This window comes from Palaemon carinicauda, unplaced genomic scaffold, assembly GCF_036898095.1.
Source record: "Palaemon carinicauda isolate YSFRI2023 unplaced genomic scaffold, ASM3689809v2 scaffold340, whole genome shotgun sequence".
Lineage (NCBI taxonomy): Eukaryota > Metazoa > Arthropoda > Malacostraca > Decapoda > Palaemonidae > Palaemon > Palaemon carinicauda.
The window spans coordinates 32,811-45,134 of NW_027171083.1; the positions used below are offsets into that span (position 1 = coordinate 32,811).

The 12,324-nt window shown below is 38.2% G+C and overlaps 1 long non-coding RNA gene across 1 annotated transcript; it reads left to right on the forward strand.

The window, feature by feature from the left end:
* The first annotated feature begins 339 nt into the window (after window positions 1-339).
* Window positions 340-10,061, forward strand: LOC137636613 (uncharacterized). Its single transcript, XR_011043166.1, has 3 exons — window positions 340-454; window positions 2,945-3,007; window positions 9,910-10,061. It is a non-coding gene; the product is annotated as an uncharacterized lncRNA (long non-coding RNA).
* The last annotated feature ends 2,263 nt before the right edge of the window (window positions 10,062-12,324 follow it).

Genomic DNA, 12,324 nt, shown 5'->3' on the forward strand with positions numbered 1-12,324 from the left:
ACATAGGATACGATGTACAGAGGAGGAATTCTATAAGGGATTGTCCAAGATAACTAAAACTATAATGTTGGATTTTCCTTTTCATTGCATATATTAATTCTCTTATTTTCTCGTTTCCTTTCCTCATTGGGCTATTTTCCCTATTGGAACCCCTGGGCTTATAGCATCTTGCTTTTGGAACTAGGGTTGTAGCTTAGCAAATAATAATAATAATAATAATAATAATAATAATAATAATAATAATAATAATAATAATAATAATAATAATAATAATAATAATTAAAGATGTATGAATGTGCCAGAAATGTATCAATCTTTAGTGACTTTAAATTTGTATGTAGCTGATTAAATTTAAATTTTACAGGTGCTGTTTTAACCTAGAAGTTACGGACGAAAAGCTTCTAACTTCATCAGTGAAGATCAAACTATAACCTTTGCCGTCACTTCATTCAAGGTGAGAATGACAAGATACTTTAAACTTCAAAAGATAATGTACTAAATTATAGTTTAATCTTGAGTAATATTTAAGATGAAAAGAAAGCCAGCATTAAATTTCTATAGCCATTAACAATTACGAACAAAGGGAATATTTTAAACTGTTAAAAATTCCCTTAAAACTATGGTAAAAATTCTGGAATAATTGTCCCCAGGCATTTAACCTTTTTTAAAGACAAATATATTGACGTAAAGGAGTGATATTACGGTCACCAACCCGTAAAAGATAATAATAAAATAGGGTAGAAATTACGGTCACCTGTATTTTACTGAAATGCAGCTGAGAACTATATTTTTAAGGAGAATTTCTGTTTAAAATTACAGTTTTTTAACTGTAGTTTTAGGACTATTGTGGTTTTGGTGTATATTTTGAAGGAAATTGGGATATCTATATAATGTCTTTGGTATTTTATCTGAATTTAATTATGTTGTTATAATTACTATGTAGGCTACATGGAAAAACTTTCATATTAATTTGTATAAAGTTTGTAAAAGTTATCATTTTATTTCCAAAATCTTGTTTGCCATTTAGTCTAGCTGTACAAGGATGATGATAATGTTGTTACTATTCTGAAATATTTTATTTTTCCTTATTTCCTTTCTTCATTGGGCTATTTTCCCTGTTGAGGCGCCTGGGCTTATAACATTCTGCTTTTCCAACTAGGGGTGTAGCTTAGCATTTAATAATAATAATAATAATAATAATAATAATAATAATAATAATAATAATAATAATAATAATAATAATAATGATAATAACAACATTGGAAGGTTTGTTGTCAGTAGAGTCACTTCATCTAGGTGTATGGCATAATAGGTTGAATATTTTTATGCTGCATGGGTTACCCAATAAAACAGTATCTATATTCATTGGTTTATATTAAAACAATGTGTTTAAAGTGTGACACTTTAGCCCCACTCTTAACTACGGTTGATTATTTATTGGATAAATATAAATGTTAACATTGAGCAGCTATATGTTAAATGGATTTAGATTATAACTATCCCTTAAGGTGGGTTCACACGGACGGACACTGTTGCCAATTAACAATGGGAAGCAGAAAGAAGAGCTGGTGACGTCAATAACGAGTACCAAGGGGGAGTAAATTCATTGCCCATGTTCGTGCTCTCCGGAGAACTCGATGGACGGAGTTATACTTATTTACCAGATGAACTTTAGCTGTTGGTTAATTAGGTTCCACTTGCCCTGTAAACATGGTTATTTGTAATTCTGTTACGAGAGAAATCTGCCATTGGGATCCGATAGAAGAGAGACAGAGTTGCTAATCGAATTTAATCGAAGGACCCATGCTGATGAAACTAAAACAGATGTTTCAAGGCAGAAATAAACGTGTAGAGGCAATGTATAAAATAACGCCAGAACATCAGAGAAGTTGATTATCTGTTACTGGTTTAGAGGTCAAAAAAGAAAATTCAATCCAGTCGCGGTCAATGCGAGAGAGAGAGAGAGAGAGAGAGAGAGAGAGAGAGAGAGAGAGAGAGAGCCTCACTTATTGCCTTATTCTACGTTTGGGTTCCCCCAGGCCCCTCAGTGTGAGGCACCTCGTATATCCACCAGAGAGAGAGAGAGAGAGAGAGAGAGAGAGAGAGAGAGAGAGAGAGAGCCTTACTTATTGCCTTATTCATTGCCATATTCTATGTTTGGGTTCCCCCAGATCCCTCAGTGTGAGGCACCTCGTATATCCACCAGAGAGTTGCATATGCAGAGAGAGAGAGAGAGAGAGAGAGAGAGAGAGAGAGAGAGAGAGAGAGCCTTACTTATTGCCTTATTCTATGTTTGGGTTCCCCCAGATCCCTCAGTGTGAGGCACCTCGTATATCCACCAGAGAGTTGCATATGCAGAGAGAGAGAGAGAGAGAGAGAGAGAGAGAGAGAGAGAGAGAGAGAGAGCTACGCAAATTGGAGACATGGGAAAAGTTGTGGGCTGGTATAGGAGACATTTGCACCCCCAACTCATGGCGATGATACAAAATGACAGAATCTGTTTCAGTTTTGAACATCCACGTCTCTCGTATGCCTGAAGAAGCGTTTGGTAAACTTATTAGGTTCAGTCAGAAAAAGGAATTTGCTGGCCAGCTCTTCCAGGGGAGAATTCGTTTTAGCTTCCCGGGGGAAATTTTATTATTCTGTTTTACTGGAATTGACTTTATCCAGTTTTTCCATATGTATTGAAATTTCTTTTGTTCTGTAGGCAATTATCTTCGATTTTGGCGAAAGCAACTAACATGCGGCAATTGTTATTCTTTTGGAAATTTCTAGTTAGTTTACGTATGGTATAATTTTGATATTAAGAATTCGATGTTGGGTTTGTGTAGACTAATAGGACCTTATATAAGATACTAGGTCGATTACATTTGCATTTTATTTAATAATGAAATCAATTTACCTATTTACTCTGTCGTTTTAACAGCTTGATTTTATTTTTCAGACAAACCATGGTACTGAAGCAGTTTGGTCGTAGCAGTTGTTAAGAAGAGAGACTCCTAAAAACGTAAGTATTTACCTCAGATACGATTTTTTAAGTCAAGTTTCGAATCCTGAGTCATTGATAGCAACTATTTGAATAACTTTACGAGCAAGGGGCTTAGGAAACTTGATTGGCGTTTAAAAAATGTTGGGTATAATTTATTATATTTTGGTTTTGCTGGTAATGTAGGGGCATTTGAAGGCAGTTATGGACTGGAAACCTCTCTCTCTCTCTCTCTCTCTCTCTCTCTCTCTCTCTCTCTCTCTCTCATTAGACGTATTCCTCGTCATTTCTCTGCATTCCTTATGGTATTCCAATTTGACATAGGAGTGTATCAGACCTTTTCCAAGATTTTTTGGATCATCTGCCACCCCCTTTATGATATGTTCTCATCTATAGAGAAATTCCAGCTGTACAAAAATATAATGTCTATAGATCCTCCTATATTGAGGTCTATTTCAAGATGTGATATACAGGGCCATTCTTTTCCTATTGTAGTCTATAGTTCACTTTATATATGTAGCATTTTTTTAAGCCTTGCAAGACAAAGAAAGTGTAACCTGAATTTTCGGTTGTGACATTATTGACTCTACCAGGTGACTAAATTGTTTAGTTTTGTATGTTGGTGTAGTAGGATCGAGTTTGTCCTGTCTGTTTATTAAAAGAGGATTTTCATTGTCCTTGATTTTCGTAAGATTTCGTATAAGTCATAAAAAGATTGCCTCATGGTTTTCAATACTCACAAAAAATGAGTTTTCCTCTTTGAGCGAAGTTGTCGTACGAATAAAGATGCGTTATCGTAATTGTTACGTTATTTTGTATATTATGCTTATCCTAATATGTAAAAGAAGCGCCTCTCTCTCTCTCTCTCTCTCTCTCTCTCTCTCTCTCTCTCTCTCTCATGTGTTCACGTTAATATCTCCCAGTGCAGCGAGTTTGGCACTATTTTAACTGTTAAAAAATGTATTTTCTGGATGTTTTGGTCAGAAAACTTTATCCGATTTTGATTTTTTTCTTTTTTTAAGATTTTAATGTTGTAAGCAGCAGAGGTTTAATAGGTAATATTCAAATATGATTTATTATAGGTTTTTTATTTCTAAAATTTTTATCAACAAGATTTAATATATTTTTTATCTCATAGATTTATTACGGCATAATCCATAGGAATTAAGCCGATTCATTGGGCCTGTAAATGTATTTTTTGTTTTTGTTTTTTTGGCATTGTTGAGTAACTAAAACCAATCCAAACTAAAAAATAACCAAACCACCAAACTAAAACCAAACCAAAACAAACCAAACCAAAACAAACCAAACCAAAACCCAGCCAGAACTAAAACCAAACCAAACCAAACCAAGCCAAGCCAAAACCCAGCCAGAACTAAAACCAAACTAAAACCAATCCAAACTAAAAAATAACCAAACCACCAAACCAAAACAAACCAAACCAAAACCCAGCCAGAACTAAAACCAAACCAAACCAAGCCAAGCCAAAACCCAGCCAGAACTAAAACCAAACTAAAACCAAACCAAACTAAACTAAAACCAATCCAAACTAAAACCAAACCAAACCACCAAACTTAAAACCAAACCAAAACCCAGCCAGAACTAAAACCAAACCAAACTAAAACCAAACCAAACCAAAACCCAGCCAAAACCAAACCAAACCAAGCCAAGCCAAAACCCAGCCAGAACTAAAACCAAACTAAAACCAAACCAAACTAAAACCAAGCCAAACTAGAACCAATCTAAACTAAAACAAAACCAAACCACCAAACTTAAAACCAAACCAAAACCCAGCCAGAACTAAAACCAAACCAAACCAAGCTAAAACCCAGTCAGAATTAAAACCAAACTAAAACCAAACCAAACTAAAACCAAACCAAACTAAAACCAAACCAAACTAGAACCAATCCAAACTAAAACAAAACCAAACCACCAAACTTAAAACCAAACCAAAACCCAGCCAGAACTAAAACCAAACCAAACTAAAACCAAACTTAAAACCAAACCAAAACCCAGCCAGAACTAAAACCAAACCAAACTAAAACCAAACCAAACCAAAACCCAGCCAAAACTAAGCAAAACCCTAACCAAACTAAAACCAAACCAGACTAATACTAATTCAAACTAAAGCCGATTCATTGGGCCTGTAAATGTATTTTTCGTTTTTAGTTTTTTGGCGAGTAGAAATGGACATGTTATAATGAACTTATTGAAAAATCGCTTAAAAATATGAAAAAAAATTCTATTCCTCCTATGTGTTCCTAGAATATTCTATTTTTCCTTGTTTCCTTTCCTCACTGGGCTATTTTTCCGTGTAAGAGCCCCCGAGCTTATAGCATCCTGCTTTTCCAATTACGGTTTTAGCCCGGCAAGTAATGATAATAATAATAATAGTAATAGAAAATACACATTTCAAATAAATAAACAAAACTTCAATGGAAAGAAATCTAAGTAAATGATAACACAACCTTTAATAGCAGAAACGTAGCATTAATTCTATTCTCTCCTATTTTTTTTTTCTATCTGTTTGGTTTCTTTCTGTTATTCTTGTTTAAATGTTTTTCCTGTTTATATTAATCCTGAAAAGTTTACTTGCTCGATAAGTTTCCCCCTATTTTTTATCATTACTTCATGACTTAAGATTTCTTCTGTAGTTTTTCATAGTTCAAGTTCATTTCTCCCTATTTTTGGCATTGTTGGGTAACATTAAGGATACTGAAATCTTTGTATTGAGGTCTGCTATATATAGTTTTTGTGTGGTCAAGTTTTTGTGAGATTCTAGGAAATTTTTTTTTTTTTTAATTGGATCCTGATGAAAATTCCGAAGGTGTTTAACAGCAATTAGTTGGGAATACGAAGCTGTTTTAACTAGTTTATGATTCTTAATAATGTAATGCTTGATTTGTATACGTTATAATGCACAGGAAGGAAAATAGACACTTTGTTTATATTATCCATTACATGCAGGACGACTTTTTTTTTTTATATTGTATTAATGGTAATTCCTAATAAAAAAATACAATGGACACAAGTAAAATTCTTGAAAAGCACTGGCAGACCTCACACTAGTGTTCTCTTAGCTACCTGTTTCCTCAGGGACTTACAATCCCTGACTGACTGACTTACAACCTTACTACCTTTCAACCTTACTACCTTACAACCTTCTGATTAAACCTCCTCCCCCCCACCCCCCTACCCCTTTCAGCTTGTCCAAAAACTAGTCCACTCTGGAATTCCTGCCGGTTCCCTGACACGAAAATTTAATTACTTATAGAAGTCAAAGCGTTTGGGTACACAGACCAATACATTTCTCTGAAATAAATACCAGTGTACATGTATATTATTTTACTTTACATAATTAGAAATATGTTTTGGTACATTTAATTCTGCTATAATCTAAATTGTCTCGATTTTAGGAATTTTCTCCCTTTTACCACAGCCATTTTATTTTTAATCATATTTAGTGTTGTGGTTTACTTTAAAAGAGTTTTATGGTTTATGGTTATTCATAGTTTTGTAGTTAACCACTGTCCTTTGAAAATTTGCAGTTACTTTTCTTCTTTGAAAATTTGCAGTTACTTTTCTACTTTGAAAATTTGCAGTTACTTTTCTTCTTTGAAAATTAGCAGTTACTTTTCTTCTTTGAAAATTAGCAGTTACTTTTCTTCTTTGAAAATTTGCAGTTACTTTTCTACTTTGAAAATTTGCAGTTACTTTTCTTCTTTGAAAATTTGCAGTTACTTTTCTTCTTTGAAAATTTGCAGTTATTTTCTTCTTTGAAAATTAGCAGTTACTTTTCTTCTTTGAAAATTTGCAGTTACTTTTCTTCTTTGAAAATTTGCAGTTACTTTTCTTCTTTGAAAATTTGCAGTTATTTTCTTCTTTGAAAATTAGCAGTTACTTTTCTTCTTTGAAAATTTGCAGTTACTTTTCTTCTTTGAAAATTTGCAGTTACTTTTCTTCTTTGAAAATTTGCAGTTATTTTCTTCTTTGAAAATTAGCAGTTACTTTTCTTCTTTGAAAATTTGCAGTTACTTTTCTACTTTGAAAATTTGCAGTTACTTTTCTACTTTGAAAATTTGCAGTTACTTTTCTATTTTGAAAATTTACAGTTATTTTCTATTTTGTAAATTTACAGTTACTTTTCTATTTTGTAAATTTGCAGTTACTTTTCTACTATTGACATTTTTGGTAACAATTTTTTTCTCATTTCTTAATACCACCAGTTTCGTTTGTATTTTTCTAACACAATGGAGAAATTTATGAGTTAAATAAAACCAAATGTTTAAAAAACCATATAAATTTTCTCAAGTCATTTTTAGTTATAATTTATTGATAAAGTTCGTCGTGTTATAAGGAAATCTAAAATTTCAATATTAGTTTTAGAACAGCTTTGATTACACAGCCAGTAAGGTTACAAAACACAATAAACCACTTCAATCAATATATTTATCGATTTCTTTGCAGTTTTAAATGTAAATAGAAATAGATATCCCTTCGTACAGATTTTGGTTACAATATGAATAAAGCAAAACCAATTATAAAATAAACTCGTATAACTCCATTGAATGTTAGATTATCTACTGTCAGTTCACAATCGGGTATTTTTAACATTCAAATCTAGATGTATTTAGGTATAACAATAGGATACCCTGATCACAAATTAACACCAAAACACTCCTTAAGGTTACTGGCAAGTTCCAAGTAGGATTCCTTTTCTGCTGTTTGTGTCTCTCTTGTCCCCTTCTAGCTTGAACTGACCTCTTCCCTCGAACTACCTTTTGGCGAAACAGAAAACTAGTCCAAACCAGGATTTCTGCTGGATATCTGTCAAAAGATATAATTAGCATTTTAAATTAGTCGATTATTTTATATATTCACAGCAAAATACTAGATGGCTATAACTCCAGTTTATGCATACATTATACTAAACGAAATGTCATGTATGTTTAGACTTTGATACTGAAAATAGAAGGCCTTTCAAGCATTTAATGTAGATTCTCTCTCTCTCTTCTCTCTCTCTCTCTCTCTCTCTCTCTCTCTCTCTCTCTCTCTCTCTCTCTCTCTCTCTCTCTCTCTCTCTCTCTCTCTTCTGCTTTTACAGAATCACTACTGCTATTGGGAATAAAAAAATTACTGCTGTCGTTGGAACTCAAGCGGTGTACTGTAGGCATTGGTTACAGATCTTTGCACTGTTATTATTATTATTATTATTATTATTATTATTATTATTATTATTATTATTATTATTATTATTATTATTATTATTATTATTATTATTATTATTAGCTGAGCTAGAACCCTAGTTGGAAAAGCAAGATGCTATAAGCACAAGTGCTTCAACAGGGGAAAATAGTCAAGTGAGGAAAGGAAATAAGGAAATAAATAAACGATATGAGAAGTATTGAACAATTGAATTAAAATTTCTTTAAAAACAATAACAACAATAAAACAGATATTTCATATATAAACCACAAAAAGACTTACGAATTTGAACTTTTGAATCTTTGGCAGGTGTGTACTGAATATCACACTCTCTCTCTCTCTCTCTCTCTCTCTCTCTCTCTCTCTCTCTCTCTCTCTCTCTCTCTCTCTCTCTCTCTCTCTCTCTCTCAATTCAAATGTTTTCTTTTAACTCTTTCATTTCAAATTGGGGTCTTACTGACTTTATCCCTTGTAGTAAAAATAAGTTTCTTATTCCCTTAAGGCTTTTTGCTTAGGTAGCAATTTGAAAACTTTACAATTCTTTCACTCAAAAAAGCACCGTGTTTTGTCTTGTTTGTCCGTAGCTCTATTCATGTCCAAAATTTGGTTCTCGCTTGTTATTCATGTCCAATTATAAGGTCCGAGTCTCTCTTCATGTCCATTTACAAGTTACCCCTCTCAATTTATGTCCATTGTTTTGTTTCCCTTGAATATTCGTGTCCAATTTTTTCCCTCCCTTTATTCATGCCCGATTTTTTTGCTTCCCTTGAATATTCATGTCTAATTTTTTGTTCCCTTTCTATTCATGTCCAACTTTTGTTCCCCTGGAATATTCATGTCCAATATTTGTTCCCCATGTACAGTATATTCATACCCAATTTTGTATTCCCTCTCTAAAATCTTGTCCAATTTTTTTGTTCCCTTTCTATTCGTGTCTAACTTGTGTTCTCCCCCTCTATTTTTATCCAAATTTTCGTTCCCTCTTTATTCATGTCCAATGTCTTCTATTTCACCTCTATATTCATGTCCATATTTTGTTCTCTCCTCTCTACATTCTTCTACGTCCCTTATCTAAATTTATTTTCTTGATGCCAGTATTTTTTTTCTTTCATTTAAGTCAAGATTTTTATGTTGATCTTCTATTGATTGTCATTCTGTATATGTTTTATTGTTGGTTTTTTATATGTGGTAATTTGTTCCTTATTCAATTTCAACAATACCATTTTTTCTCTTTCATAATTTTTATATCTAGTTAAATGAAATAATTGTTTGACTCAAAGCTCTCAGAATTTGACATACAGATGACGGTTAATTTTAGGGAAATAATTGACTCAAACTCTCAGAATTTACCTAACTGATCATGGTATACTGTCTGAGAGTTTGCGTTAAAATTTTTGCTTAGTTTTATTTCAGATACAATTATAGCCACGAAAAGGAAAATGAAGACTTAATTGGTAAATACTAAAGTCCAAATGAGTGACATGGACGGACTTGAGTCCGTCGATATCACCAATTTGGACTTGGGTGTAACTCCTATCTCCAAGTCTTTCATTTCTCATTTCGTAGCTATGGTCATGACGTGTCAGTGAATTCAACGGAGGAAGAAGGGATATTTTGTCTAGTCTCTAGTCAAATTTCATCAGTCAGGAATTGTTTCATGTAAAACATGTTACACATGAAATATACGACAGTACTAATTCAGATTTGATCATTAACAGGAATGAGCTTCGATAGCAGAGTGCGCGCCAGTCCTGTGAGCCATCAAGAGGAGAGCGCCAGTTCTGTGAGCCCACAAGAGGAGAGCGCCAGTTCTGTGAGCCCACAAGAGGAGAGCGCCAGTTCTGTGAGCCCACAAGAGGAGAGCGCCAGTTCTGTGAGCCCACAAGAGGAGAGCGCCAGTTCTGTGAGCCCACAAGAGGAGAGCGCCAGTCCTGTGAGCCCACAAGAGGAGAGCGCCAGTTCTGTGAGCCCACAAGAGGAGAGCGCCAGTTCTGTGAGCCCACAAGAGGAGAGCGCCAGTCCTGTGAGCCCACAAGAGGAAAGCGCCAGTTCTGTGAGCCATCAAGAGGAGAGCGCCAGTTCTGTGAGCCCACAAGAGGAGAGCGCCAGTTCTGTGAGCCCACAAGAGGAGAGCGCCAGTTCTGTGAGCCCACAAGAGGAGAGCGCCAGTTCTGTGAGCCCACAAGAGGAGAGCGCCAGTTCTGTGAGCCCACAAGAGGAGAGCGCCAGTTCTGTGAGCCATCAAGAGGAGAGCGCCAGTCCTGTGAGCCATCAAGAGGAGAGCGCCAGTCTTGTGAGCCATCAAGAGGAGAGAGTGGCAGTCCTGTGAGCCCCAGTCCTGTGAGCCCACAAGAGGAGAGCGCCAGTCCTGTGAGCCCACAAGAGGAGAGCGCCAGTTCTGTGAGCCATCAAGAGGAGAGTGCCAGTTCTGTGAGCCCACAAGAGGAGAGCGCCAGTTCTGTGAGCCCACAAGAGGAGAGCGCCAGTTCTGTGAGCCCACAAGAGGAGAGCGCCAGTTCTGTGAGCCATCAAGAGGAGAGCGCCAGTCCTGTGAGCCATCAAGAGGAGAGCGCCAGTCTTGTGAGCCATCAAGAGGAGAGAGTGGCAGTCCTGTGAGCCCCAGTCCTGTGAGCCCCCAAGAGGAGAGCGCCAGTCCTGTGAGCCCACAAGAGGAGAGCGCCAGTTCTGTGAGCCATCAAGAGGAGAGCGCCAGTCCTGTGAGCCATCAAGAGGAGAGCGCCAGTCTTGTGAGCCATCAAGAGGAGAGAGTGGCAGTCCTGTGAGCCCCAGTCCTGTGAGCCCACAAGAGGAGAGCGCCAGTTCTGTGAGCCCACAAGAGGAGAGCGCCAGTTCTGTGAGCCCACAAGAGGAGAGCGCCAGTTCTGTGAGCCCACAAGAGGAGAGCGCCAGTTCTGTGAGCCCACAAGAGGAGAGCGCCAGTTCTGTGAGCCCACAAGAGGAGAGCGCCAGTTCTGTGAGCCCACAAGAGGAGAGCGCCAGTCCTGTGAGCCCACAAGAGGAGAGCGCCAGTTCTGTGAGCCCACAAGAGGAGAGCGCCAGTTCTGTGAGCCCACAAGAGGAGAGCGCCAGTCCTGTGAGCCCACAAGAGGAGAGCGCCAGTTCTGTGAGCCATCAAGAGGAGAGCGCCAGTTCTGTGAGCCCACAAGAGGAGAGCGCCAGTTCTGTGAGCCCACAAGAGGAGAGCGCCAGTTCTGTGAGCCCACAAGAGGAGAGCGCCAGTTCTGTGAGCCCACAAGAGGAGAGCGCCAGTTCTGTGAGCCCACAAGAGGAGAGCGCCAGTTCTGTGAGCCCACAAGAGGAGAGCGCCAGTTCTGTGAGCCATCAAGAGGAGAGCGCCAGTCCTGTGAGCCATCAAGAGGAGAGCGCCAGTCTTGTGAGCCATCAAGAGGAGAGAGTGGCAGTCCTGTGAGCCCCAGTCCTGTGAGCCCACAAGAGGAGAGCGCCAGTCCTGTGAGCCCACAAGAGGAGAGCGCCAGTTCTGTGAGCCATCAAGAGGAGAGTGCCAGTTCTGTGAGCCCACAAGAGGAGAGCGCCAGTTCTGTGAGCCCACAAGAGGAGAGCGCCAGTTCTGTGAGCCCACAAGAGGAGAGCGCCAGTTCTGTGAGCCATCAAGAGGAGAGCGCCAGTCCTGTGAGCCATCAAGAGGAGAGCGCCAGTCTTGTGAGCCATCAAGAGGAGAGAGTGGCAGTCCTGTGAGCCCCAGTCCTGTGAGCCCCCAAGAGGAGAGCGCCAGTCCTGTGAGCCCACAAGAGGAGAGCGCCAGTTCTGTGAGCCATCAAGAGGAGAGCGCCAGTCCTGTGAGCCATCAAGAGGAGAGCGCCAGTCTTGTGAGCCATCAAGAGGAGAGAGTGGCAGTCCTGTGAGCCCCAGTCCTGTGAGCCCACAAGAGGAGAGCGCCAGTTCTGTGAGCCCACAAGAGGAGAGCGCCAGTTCTGTGAGCCCACAAGAGGAGAGCGCCAGTTCTGTGAGCCCACAAGAGGAGAGCGCCAGTTCTGTGAGCCATCAAGAGGAGAGCGCCAGTTCTGTGAGCCATCAAGAGGAGAGAGTGGCAGTCCTGTGAGCCCCAGTCCTGTGAGCCCACAAGAGGAGAGCGCCAGTTCTGTGAGCCCACA